General features: G+C 55.8%; 3 pseudogenes; all 3 read right to left on the bottom strand.

Moving 5' to 3' along the window:
* Positions 1-2,414: 2,414 nt before the first annotated feature.
* LOC129641041 (uncharacterized) lies at positions 2,415-2,534 on the bottom strand (annotated as a pseudogene).
* Positions 2,535-5,798: 3,264 nt separating this feature from the next.
* LOC129641112 (uncharacterized) lies at positions 5,799-5,918 on the bottom strand (annotated as a pseudogene).
* A 3,272-nt stretch (positions 5,919-9,190) lies between these two features.
* On the bottom strand, positions 9,191-9,310 carry LOC129641111 (uncharacterized; annotated as a pseudogene).
* Positions 9,311-12,474: the final 3,164 nt, after the last annotated feature.

Below are 12,474 nucleotides of genomic sequence, written 5' to 3'. Positions count from 1 at the left end.
TGGAGTGGGTTGCCATTACCTTCTCCAGGGGATCTTCCCGACCCAGGGGTCAAACCCGAGTCTCCTGCGGGCGGATGCCTTGCCATCTGAACCAGCACATTGCGAATTCCCTAGGCAAAATACAAAGAAAAGAGCTCGTGTGCTACTAAGTGGAAAGATGATTGAAGAAACAGAAGGTGTCCTTTGTTGGTATCTTGGAATCTTTCTTTAGTTTTCGTTGATTTTTACTCTTAAGGCTACTTGAACAAGGCAAGAGAGAAACCCCAGAACTGAAAAGCTATTGACTTTTTTGAAAGAAACCTGTGCAGGTTAAGCACTCTTCGTTTTTGAGAGATGGTGAAATGCAAAATCTTGATTCAACACATATGACTTTGGTGAACTTTATTTCAAATCTCCATGATGAACCCCTAAGGCGTCCAGGAAGAAAGGAGTAGAGCGGGAGACAAAAAGAGCAACCTTTCCCCTTGGCGCCATCCCAACCAGCTGCTTAGTTCCTTCATCTCATGGACTACCATCTGGGCTTATCTGGTTTGTCTGATTCTTGTTTCGGGGCCCGTTTCTAGTCACAAGGCTGTCAACAGTGGGGGGTGGGGTGGGGGGTGGGGGAAGCCCTTCTTTCCATTCCACATGAGACCCAGTGGACAATCCAGGCCCTGGCCACTGCATAGAGCGTGCAGCAACAATATCAACGGTGATGCTGGTTAACAACGCATATTCCTGGAATCCACTCCGTTGCCTACCGAGTGTGTGCGGTGGTGGTCTGGAACCTATACCTGGAAGCTTTCTTGATGATTGCAAATGACACCAAAGTCCGAGGACGATGGAAGATCTTCACGTTTCTGCAAGAGCCACACACCTCCAGAAGGAACCGCAAGACTTGCCTGACATGGTCAAGGTCTAAGTATTGGACTACACGTCGGAAGGTCTCCACCTTTGCTATGGAAGTCAAACGATCTTTCTTGGAAATGAAAATGGATCACACTGAACGTTCACATTCTTCTAGAGCATTTGAAAAGCCCTAAACTGTAGAAATCTGCTGTACGAGTTCCTTGAAAGCAAGAACCCATACTGATGGATATGTCTTAATGCCTTAGATTGTGCCTTGAATATAGCGTACACATGAACCCAGGAAAGGAAAGAATGGAATCGCCAAATACACAAAGAGAACAAAAGTGCCGAGCCAAGTGACACCTTGAGGCTTCCAAGAACTTTTCTGTCTTTCACACACTAAGTAAATCCTGAGCACCTACGATGAGCTGGGAGGCATGTAATAAGTTTCTGGAACTAGAAGGCGGAGAGAAGCAGACACAGAGTTCCTGCTTTCACTGAGACGAATCTAATGATACATCACAGGCAGATCCTTGGAGAACTTGTCGAGGGGCCTCTACCCTCACCAAAACCTGGGTGTCAGGGAAGGCTTTTCAGAGTAACCATTGCGTTGAGGTCCATAGGTTGAGCCTACGTAAACCAGGGTTGAGATGCAGGAAGAATTTCAGGCAGGGAAAACAGCATCCTGGAAGTCTAGGTGACCAGGGAAACTTAGGACGTTCAAGAAATGAAAATGCCCTATGGGATGGAAGCCAAAGAGTGCAGAGGGCATTCCAGGGAAAAGACATCCGAGAAGAACGTGAGGAGCAGGCATGAAGGGAATTGGTCGTATCTTCAATATGATGGGAAAATACAAGAGCCGTTGGAGCAGGATGGTGAGAGAATTGCATCTGCATTTCCAAACGGTCATCTTGCTCCACGTCACTAATGATTGGAGAGACTCAACTCCAAACGCCAAGGAGGGACCACTTCGCCCGAGTCCGATTGGGCCTCATTGCAATGTCTGTCCATAGCAGATGCTGGAGAAGCTGTGGAGCAAAGGGAACTCTCCTCCACGCTGAGTAGGAATGGGAGTTGGTACAGCCGGGATGGAAAAGAGTATGGAGGTTCGCGAAGGAACTAAAAGTAGAAGTAGCCTATGGTTCAGCAGTCCCACTCCCAGGCATAGATCCACCCCCAGTACAAGCCAACAAGCTAGATGCCCCGTTTGGGCACATCGATCTGTGCGCGCGCTCGCATGCGCATGCGCGATCGCCTGCGAGGCTGGGGGTGGGGCGGGGGCTGGGGCTCTGGCTGGAGTCGGTGCAAGCCCCGGGATTGCCTGAGGCAAGCCAAAGGAGCCCCAGAGGGAGACGGGACGGCCGGTCGTCTGGTTTCCTGAAAGCCGAATGCGAAGGCGGAGGGGCTCGCGGGCCGCGGGGAGGCAACCCAGGTCTGCAGCGGGAGTCGGGGCCCCGGCCACCCACTCACTCCCCCCGCCCCGGGAGGGGCTGGGGCTGCGGGGGTGGCGGGGGGGCGAGGGGGGTGTGGGTCCAAGAACTGGGACGCGGGGCGGGGGCTAAAGGACCTCTTCTGGTAGGCAAAAAAGCCTCCAGCACCCGGAATTCCCAGGTGGTCTCCCATCCAAGATACTGAACAGGCCCGACCCTGCTTAGCTTCCGAGATCAGACGAGATCGGGCGCCTTCAGGCCGATAGGGCCGGAGACGGGCGCGGCCGCCGCGGGGCGCCCTAAGAGCCTTGCGCTTCGCCTCCCTTTCGCTCTGACCTGCAGGTCGGGCCAACGGGCCGCCCCTCTCCTCGGGGGGCCGTGCTGTACTTGAGCCGCACGACCCGCGACCGCACTCCAGCCTGCTGACGCCGGCCCGGCCCCCGAACACCGCCAACACCAGACCAGCAACCGCCTGGCCGGGCCCGGGGGCCCGATGGGCTTCCAGGACCCCCCAGTGACCGGGAGGGCGTGCGTGCGTGCGCGCGGGGCCTGGGGGGTGGGCTGAGGGGTGCGGAGGTCTCGGCGCCCTCCCACCCCCGGCCACTCCAGACCCGGCCGCGCTGGCTGAGCGGCGCCTCCCCGCCCCCCCCCCCATCCCGTTCGCTGCTCAGGGCCGCGCGACCCCGGAGGTGTCGGTCTTCGGGGCCCGCCGCCTCCCGATCCCCGCGGCCCGGGGGCCTCCGAACCTCCTGCGGGCCTAGGCTCAGCGAATCTTGAGCGCCCAACTTGCCCGGCACCTGCCCGCTGCCCAAACCCACCGGGAGCCACGGAGGCGCGGTCGACCGGAGCGCCTCAGCCCCGCCCCTTTGCCCTACCGAGGCGCCCCCCTTGTCCCCACGCCGCCCGCCAAGCACCCGACCTTCCTGAGAGAGCAGACGAACCACAGGCAGGCACACAGACAGACAGACACACACACACACACACACACACACACACACACACACACGAGTGTGGTCTTTGGAAATACTTCTGTTTGTAGTTGCTGGGTTGAGCCCAACTCTTATAGGACGCATGGAGTGCGGCCCATCAGGCTCCTCTGTCCGTGGCATTTCCCAGGCGAGAATACTGGAGTGGGTTGCCATTACCTTCTCCAGGGGATCTTCCCGACCCAGGGGTCAAACCCGAGTCTCCTGCGGGCGGATGCCTTGCCATCTGAACCAGCACATTGCGAATTCCCTAGGCAAAATACAAAGAAAAGAGCTCGTGTGCTACTAAGTGGAAAGATGATTGAAGAAACAGAAGGTGTCCTTTGTTGGTATCTTGGAATCTTTCTTTAGTTTTCGTTGATTTTTACTCTTAAGGCTACTTGAACAAGGCAAGAGAGAAACCCCAGAACTGAAAAGCTATTGACTTTTTTGAAAGAAACCTGTGCAGGTTAAGCACTCTTCGTTTTTGAGAGATGGTGAAATGCAAAATCTTGATTCAACACATATGACTTTGGTGAACTTTATTTCAAATCTCCATGATGAACCCCTAAGGCGTCCAGGAAGAAAGGAGTAGAGCGGGAGACAAAAAGAGCAACCTTTCCCCTTGGCGCCATCCCAACCAGCTGCTTAGTTCCTTCATCTCATGGACTACCATCTGGGCTTATCTGGTTTGTCTGATTCTTGTTTCGGGGCCCGTTTCTAGTCACAAGGCTGTCAACAGTGGGGGGTGGGGTGGGGGGTGGGGGAAGCCCTTCTTTCCATTCCACATGAGACCCAGTGGACAATCCAGGCCCTGGCCACTGCATAGAGCGTGCAGCAACAATATCAACGGTGATGCTGGTTAACAACGCATATTCCTGGAATCCACTCCGTTGCCTACCGAGTGTGTGCGGTGGTGGTCTGGAACCTATACCTGGAAGCTTTCTTGATGATTGCAAATGACACCAAAGTCCGAGGACGATGGAAGATCTTCACGTTTCTGCAAGAGCCACACACCTCCAGAAGGAACCGCAAGACTTGCCTGACATGGTCAAGGTCTAAGTATTGGACTACACGTCGGAAGGTCTCCACCTTTGCTATGGAAGTCAAACGATCTTTCTTGGAAATGAAAATGGATCACACTGAACGTTCACATTCTTCTAGAGCATTTGAAAAGCCCTAAACTGTAGAAATCTGCTGTACGAGTTCCTTGAAAGCAAGAACCCATACTGATGGATATGTCTTAATGCCTTAGATTGTGCCTTGAATATAGCGTACACATGAACCCAGGAAAGGAAAGAATGGAATCGCCAAATACACAAAGAGATCAAAAGTGCCGAGCCAAGTGACACCTTGAGGCTTCCAAGAACTTTTCTGTCTTTCACACACTAAGTAAATCCTGAGCACCTACGATGAGCTGGGAGGCATGTAATAAGTTTCTGGAACTAGAAGGCGGAGAGAAGCAGACACAGAGTTCCTGCTTTCACTGAGACGAATCTAATGATACATCACAGGCAGATCCTTGGAGAACTTGTCGAGGGGCCTCTACCCTCACCAAAACCTGGGTGTCAGGGAAGGCTTTTCAGAGTAACCATTGCGTTGAGGTCCATAGGTGGAACCTACGTAAACCAGGGTTGAGATGCAGGAAGAATTTCAGGCAGGGAAAACAGCATCCTGGAAGTCTAGGTGACCAGGGAAACTTAGGACGTTCAAGAAATGAAAATGCCCTATGGGATGGAAGCCAAAGAGTGCAGAGGGCATTCCAGGGAAAAGACATCCGAGAAGAACGTGAGGAGCAGGCATGAAGGGAATTGGTCGTATCTTCAATATGATGGGAAAATACAAGAGCCGTTGGAGCAGGATGGTGAGAGAATTGCATCTGCATTTCCAAACGGTCATCTTGCTCCACGTCACTAATGATTGGAGAGACTCAACTCCAAACGCCAAGGAGGGACCACTTCGCCCGAGTCCGATTGGGCCTCATTGCAATGTCTGTCCATAGCAGATGCTGGAGAAGCTGTGGAGCAAAGGGAACTCTCCTCCACGCTGAGTAGGAATGGGAGTTGGTACAGCCGGGATGGAAAAGAGTATGGAGGTTCGCGAAGGAACTAAAAGTAGAAGTAGCCTATGGTTCAGCAGTCCCACTCCCAGGCATAGATCCACCCCCAGTACAAGCCAACAAGCTAGATGCCCCGTTTGGGCACATCGATCTGTGCGCGCGCTCGCATGCGCATGCGCGATCGCCTGCGAGGCTGGGGGTGGGGCGGGGGCTGGGGCTCTGGCTGGAGTCGGTGCAAGCCCCGGGATTGCCTGAGGCAAGCCAAAGGAGCCCCAGAGGGAGACGGGACGGCCGGTCGTCTGGTTTCCTGAAAGCCGAATGCGAAGGCGGAGGGGCTCGCGGGCCGCGGGGAGGCAACCCAGGTCTGCAGCGGGAGTCGGGGCCCCGGCCACCCACTCACTCCCCCCGCCCCGGGAGGGGCTGGGGCTGCGGGGGTGGCGGGGGGGCGAGGGGGGTGTGGGTCCAAGAATTGGGACGCGGGGCGGGGGCTAAAGGACCTCTTCTGGTAGGCAAAAAAGCCTCCAGCACCCGGAATTCCCAGGTGGTCTCCCATCCAAGATACTGAACAGGCCCGACCCTGCTTAGCTTCCGAGATCAGACGAGATCGGGCGCCTTCAGGCCGATAGGGCCGGAGACGGGCGCGGCCGCCGCGGGGCGCCCTAAGAGCCTTGCGCTTCGCCTCCCTTTCGCTCTGACCTGCAGGTCGGGCCAACGGGCCGCCCCTCTCCTCGGGGGGCCGTGCTGTACTTGAGCCGCACGACCCGCGACCGCACTCCAGCCTGCTGACGCCGGCCCGGCCCCCGAACACCGCCAACACCAGACCAGCAACCGCCTGGCCGGGCCCGGGGGCCCGATGGGCTTCCAGGACCCCCCAGTGACCGGGAGGGCGTGCGTGCGTGCGCGCGGGGCCTGGGGGGTGGGCTGAGGGGTGCGGAGGTCTCGGCGCCCTCCCACCCCCGGCCACTCCAGACCCGGCCGCGCTGGCTGAGCGGCGCCTCCCCGCCCCCCCCCCCCCATCCCGTTCGCTGCTCAGGGCCGCGCGACCCCGGAGGTGTCGGTCTTCGGGGCCCGCCGCCTCCCGATCCCCGCGGCCCGGGGGCCTCCGAACCTCCTGCGGGCCTAGGCTCAGCGAATCTTGAGCGCCCAACTTGCCCGGCACCTGCCCGCTGCCCAAACCCACCGGGAGCCACGGAGGCGCGGTCGACCGGAGCGCCTCAGCCCCGCCCCTTTGCCCTACCGAGGCGCCCCCCTTGTCCCCACGCCGCCCGCCAAGCACCCGACCTTCCTGAGAGAGCAGACGAACCACAGGCAGGCACACAGACAGACAGACAGACAGACACACACACACACACACACACACACACACACACACACGAGTGTGGTCTTTGGAAATACTTCTGTTTGTAGTTGCTGGGTTGAGCCCAACTCTTATAGGACGCATGGAGTGCGGCCCATCAGGCTCCTCTGTCCGTGGCATTTCCCAGGCGAGAATACTGGAGTGGGTTGCCATTACCTTCTCCAGGGGATCTTCCCGACCCAGGGGTCAAACCCGAGTCTCCTGCGGGCGGATGCCTTGCCATCTGAACCAGCACATTGCGAATTCCCTAGGCAAAATACAAAGAAAAGAGCTCGTGTGCTACTAAGTGGAAAGATGATTGAAGAAACAGAAGGTGTCCTTTGTTGGTATCTTGGAATCTTTCTTTAGTTTTCGTTGATTTTTACTCTTAAGGCTACTTGAACAAGGCAAGAGAGAAACCCCAGAACTGAAAAGCTATTGACTTTTTTGAAAGAAACCTGTGCAGGTTAAGCACTCTTCGTTTTTGAGAGATGGTGAAATGCAAAATCTTGATTCAACACATATGACTTTGGTGAACTTTATTTCAAATCTCCATGATGAACCCCTAAGGCGTCCAGGAAGAAAGGAGTAGAGCGGGAGACAAAAAGAGCAACCTTTCCCCTTGGCGCCATCCCAACCAGCTGCTTAGTTCCTTCATCTCATGGACTACCATCTGGGCTTATCTGGTTTGTCTGATTCTTGTTTCGGGGCCCGTTTCTAGTCACAAGGCTGTCAACAGTGGGGGGTGGGGTGGGGGGTGGGGGAAGCCCTTCTTTCCATTCCACATGAGACCCAGTGGACAATCCAGGCCCTGGCCACTGCATAGAGCGTGCAGCAACAATATCAACGGTGATGCTGGTTAACAACGCATATTCCTGGAATCCACTCCGTTGCCTACCGAGTGTGTGCGGTGGTGGTCTGGAACCTATACCTGGAAGCTTTCTTGATGATTGCAAATGACACCAAAGTCCGAGGACGATGGAAGATCTTCACGTTTCTGCAAGAGCCACACACCTCCAGAAGGAACCGCAAGACTTGCCTGACATGGTCAAGGTCTAAGTATTGGACTACACGTCGGAAGGTCTCCACCTTTGCTATGGAAGTCAAACGATCTTTCTTGGAAATGAAAATGGATCACACTGAACGTTCACATTCTTCTAGAGCATTTGAAAAGCCCTAAACTGTAGAAATCTGCTGTACGAGTTCCTTGAAAGCAAGAACCCATACTGATGGATATGTCTTAATGCCTTAGATTGTGCCTTGAATATAGCGTACACATGAACCCAGGAAAGGAAAGAATGGAATCGCCAAATACACAAAGAGATCAAAAGTGCCGAGCCAAGTGACACCTTGAGGCTTCCAAGAACTTTTCTGTCTTTCACACACTAAGTAAATCCTGAGCACCTACGATGAGCTGGGAGGCATGTAATAAGTTTCTGGAACTAGAAGGCGGAGAGAAGCAGACACAGAGTTCCTGCTTTCACTGAGACGAATCTAATGATACATCACAGGCAGATCCTTGGAGAACTTGTCGAGGGGCCTCTACCCTCACCAAAACCTGGGTGTCAGGGAAGGCTTTTCAGAGTAACCATTGCGTTGAGGTCCATAGGTGGAACCTACGTAAACCAGGGTTGAGATGCAGGAAGAATTTCAGGCAGGGAAAACAGCATCCTGGAAGTCTAGGTGACCAGGGAAACTTAGGACGTTCAAGAAATGAAAATGCCCTATGGGATGGAAGCCAAAGAGTGCAGAGGGCATTCCAGGGAAAAGACATCCGAGAAGAACGTGAGGAGCAGGCATGAAGGGAATTGGTCGTATCTTCAATATGATGGGAAAATACAAGAGCCGTTGGAGCAGGATGGTGAGAGAATTGCATCTGCATTTCCAAACGGTCATCTTGCTCCACGTCACTAATGATTGGAGAGACTCAACTCCAAACGCCAAGGAGGGACCACTTCGCCCGAGTCCGATTGGGCCTCATTGCAATGTCTGTCCATAGCAGATGCTGGAGAAGCTGTGGAGCAAAGGGAACTCTCCTCCACGCTGAGTAGGAATGGGAGTTGGTACAGCCGGGATGGAAAAGAGTATGGAGGTTCGCGAAGGAACTAAAAGTAGAAGTAGCCTATGGTTCAGCAGTCCCACTCCCAGGCATAGATCCACCCCCAGTACAAGCCAACAAGCTAGATGCCCCGTTTGGGCACATCGATCTGTGCGCGCGCTCGCATGCGCATGCGCGATCGCCTGCGAGGCTGGGGGTGGGGCGGGGGCTGGGGCTCTGGCTGGAGTCGGTGCAAGCCCCGGGATTGCCTGAGGCAAGCCAAAGGAGCCCCAGAGGGAGACGGGACGGCCGGTCGTCTGGTTTCCTGAAAGCCGAATGCGAAGGCGGAGGGGCTCGCGGGCCGCGGGGAGGCAACCCAGGTCTGCAGCGGGAGTCGGGGCCCCGGCCACCCACTCACTCCCCCCGCCCCGGGAGGGGCTGGGGCTGCGGGGGTGGCGGGGGGGCGAGGGGGGTGTGGGTCCAAGAACTGGGACGCGGGGCGGGGGCTAAAGGACCTCTTCTGGTAGGCAAAAAAGCCTCCAGCACCCGGAATTCCCAGGTGGTCTCCCATCCAAGATACTGAACAGGCCCGACCCTGCTTAGCTTCCGAGATCAGACGAGATCGGGCGCCTTCAGGCCGATAGGGCCGGAGACGGGCGCGGCCGCCGCGGGGCGCCCTAAGAGCCTTGCGCTTCGCCTCCCTTTCGCTCTGACCTGCAGGTCGGGCCAACGGGCCGCCCCTCTCCTCGGGGGGCCGTGCTGTACTTGAGCCGCATGACCCGCGACCGCACTCCAGCCTGCTGACGCCGGCCCGGCCCCCGAACACCGCCAACACCAGACCAGCAACCGCCTGGCCGGGCCCGGGGGCCCGATGGGCTTCCAGGACCCCCCAGTGACCGGGAGGGCGTGCGTGCGTGCGCGCGGGGCCTGGGGGGTGGGCTGAGGGGTGCGGAGGTCTCGGCGCCCTCCCACCCCCGGCCACTCCAGACCCGGCCGCGCTGGCTGAGCGGCGCCTCCCCGCCCCCCCCCCATCCCGTTCGCTGCTCAGGGCCGCGCGACCCCGGAGGTGTCGGTCTTCGGGGCCCGCCGCCTCCCGATCCCCGCGGCCCGGGGGCCTCCGAACCTCCTGCGGGCCTAGGCTCAGCGAATCTTGAGCGCCCAACTTGCCCGGCACCTGCCCGCTGCCCAAACCCACCGGGAGCCACGGAGGCGCGGTCGACCGGAGCGCCTCAGCCCCGCCCCTTTGCCCTACCGAGGCGCCCCCCTTGTCCCCACGCCGCCCGCCAAGCACCCGACCTTCCTGAGAGAGCAGACGAACCACAGGCAGGCACACAGACAGACACACACACACACACACACACACACACACACACACACACACACACGAGTGTGGTCTTTGGAAATACTTCTGTTTGTAGTTGCTGGGTTGAGCCCAACTCTTATAGGACGCATGGAGTGCGGCCCATCAGGCTCCTCTGTCCGTGGCATTTCCCAGGCGAGAATACTGGAGTGGGTTGCCATTACCTTCTCCAGGGGATCTTCCCGACCCAGGGGTCAAACCCGAGTCTCCTGCGGGCGGATGCCTTGCCATCTGAACCAGCACATTGCGAATTCCCTAGGCAAAATACAAAGAAAAGAGCTCGTGTGCTACTAAGTGGAAAGATGATTGAAGAAACAGAAGGTGTCCTTTGTTGGTATCTTGGAATCTTTCTTTAGTTTTCGTTGATTTTTACTCTTAAGGCTACTTGAACAAGGCAAGAGAGAAACCCCAGAACTGAAAAGCTATTGACTTTTTTGAAAGAAACCTGTGCAGGTTAAGCACTCTTCGTTTTTGAGAGATGGTGAAATGCAAAATCTTGATTCAACACATATGACTTTGGTGAACTTTATTTCAAATCTCCATGATGAACCCCTAAGGCGTCCAGGAAGAAAGGAGTAGAGCGGGAGACAAAAAGAGCAACCTTTCCCCTTGGCGCCATCCCAACCAGCTGCTTAGTTCCTTCATCTCATGGACTACCATCTGGGCTTATCTGGTTTGTCTGATTCTTGTTTCGGGGCCCGTTTCTAGTCACAAGGCTGTCAACAGTGGGGGGTGGGGTGGGGGGTGGGGGAAGCCCTTCTTTCCATTCCACATGAGACCCAGTGGACAATCCAGGCCCTGGCCACTGCATAGAGCGTGCAGCAACAATATCAACGGTGATGCTGGTTAACAACGCATATTCCTGGAATCCACTCCGTTGCCTACCGAGTGTGTGCGGTGGTGGTCTGGAACCTATACCTGGAAGCTTTCTTGATGATTGCAAATGACACCAAAGTCCGAGGACGATGGAAGATCTTCACGTTTCTGCAAGAGCCACACACCTCCAGAAGGAACCGCAAGACTTGCCTGACATGGTCAAGGTCTAAGTATTGGACTACACGTCGGAAGGTCTCCACCTTTGCTATGGAAGTCAAACGATCTTTCTTGGAAATGAAAATGGATCACACTGAACGTTCACATTCTTCTAGAGCATTTGAAAAGCCCTAAACTGTAGAAATCTGCTGTACGAGTTCCTTGAAAGCAAGAACCCATACTGATGGATATGTCTTAATGCCTTAGATTGTGCCTTGAATATAGCGTACACATGAACCCAGGAAAGGAAAGAATGGAATCGCCAAATACACAAAGAGATCAAAAGTGCCGAGCCAAGTGACACCTTGAGGCTTCCAAGAACTTTTCTGTCTTTCACACACTAAGTAAATCCTGAGCACCTACGATGAGCTGGGAGGCATGTAATAAGTTTCTGGAACTAGAAGGCGGAGAGAAGCAGACACAGAGTTCCTGCTTTCACTGAGACGAATCTAATGATACATCACAGGCAGATCCTTGGAGAACTTGTCGAGGGGCCTCTACCCTCACCAAAACCTGGGTGTCAGGGAAGGCTTTTCAGAGTAACCATTGCGTTGAGGTCCATAGGTGGAACCTACGTAAACCAGGGTTGAGATGCAGGAAGAATTTCAGGCAGGGAAAACAGCATCCTGGAAGTCTAGGTGACCAGGGAAACTTAGGACGTTCAAGAAATGAAAATGCCCTATGGGATGGAAGCCAAAGAGTGCAGAGGGCATTCCAGGGAAAAGACATCCGAGAAGAACGTGAGGAGCAGGCATGAAGGGAATTGGTCGTATCTTCAATATGATGGGAAAATACAAGAGCCGTTGGAGCAGGATGGTGAGAGAATTGCATCTGCATTTCCAAACGGTCATCTTGCTCCACGTCACTAATGATTGGAGAGACTCAACTCCAAACGCCAAGGAGGGACCACTTCGCCCGAGTCCGATTGGGCCTCATTGCAATGTCTGTCCATAGCAGATGCTGGAGAAGCTGTGGAGCAAAGGGAACTCTCCTCCACGCTGAGTAGGAATGGGAGTTGGTACAGCCGGGATGGAAAAGAGTATGGAGGTTCGCGAAGGAACTAAAAGTAGAAGTAGCCTATGGTTCAGCAGTCCCACTCCCAGGCATAGATCCACCCCCAGTACAAGCCAACAAGCTAGATGCCCCGTTTGGGCACATCGATCTGTGCGCGCGCTCGCATGCGCATGCGCGATCGCCTGCGAGGCTGGGGGTGGGGCGGGGGCTGGGGCTCTGGCTGGAGTCGGTGCAAGCCCCGGGATTGCCTGAGGCAAGCCAAAGGAGCCCCAGAGGGAGACGGGACGGCCGGTCGTCTGGTTTCCTGAAAGCCGAATGCGAAGGCGGAGGGGCTCGCGGGCCGCGGGGAGGCAACCCAGGTCTGCAGCGGGAGTCGGGGCCCCGGCCACCCACTCACTCCCCCCGCCCCGGG

This window comes from Bubalus kerabau, unplaced genomic scaffold (assembly GCF_029407905.1).
Source record: "Bubalus kerabau isolate K-KA32 ecotype Philippines breed swamp buffalo unplaced genomic scaffold, PCC_UOA_SB_1v2 scaffold_70, whole genome shotgun sequence".
NCBI lineage: Eukaryota > Metazoa > Chordata > Mammalia > Artiodactyla > Bovidae > Bubalus > Bubalus kerabau.
This window is presented reverse-complemented; position numbering and strand designations above follow the sequence as displayed.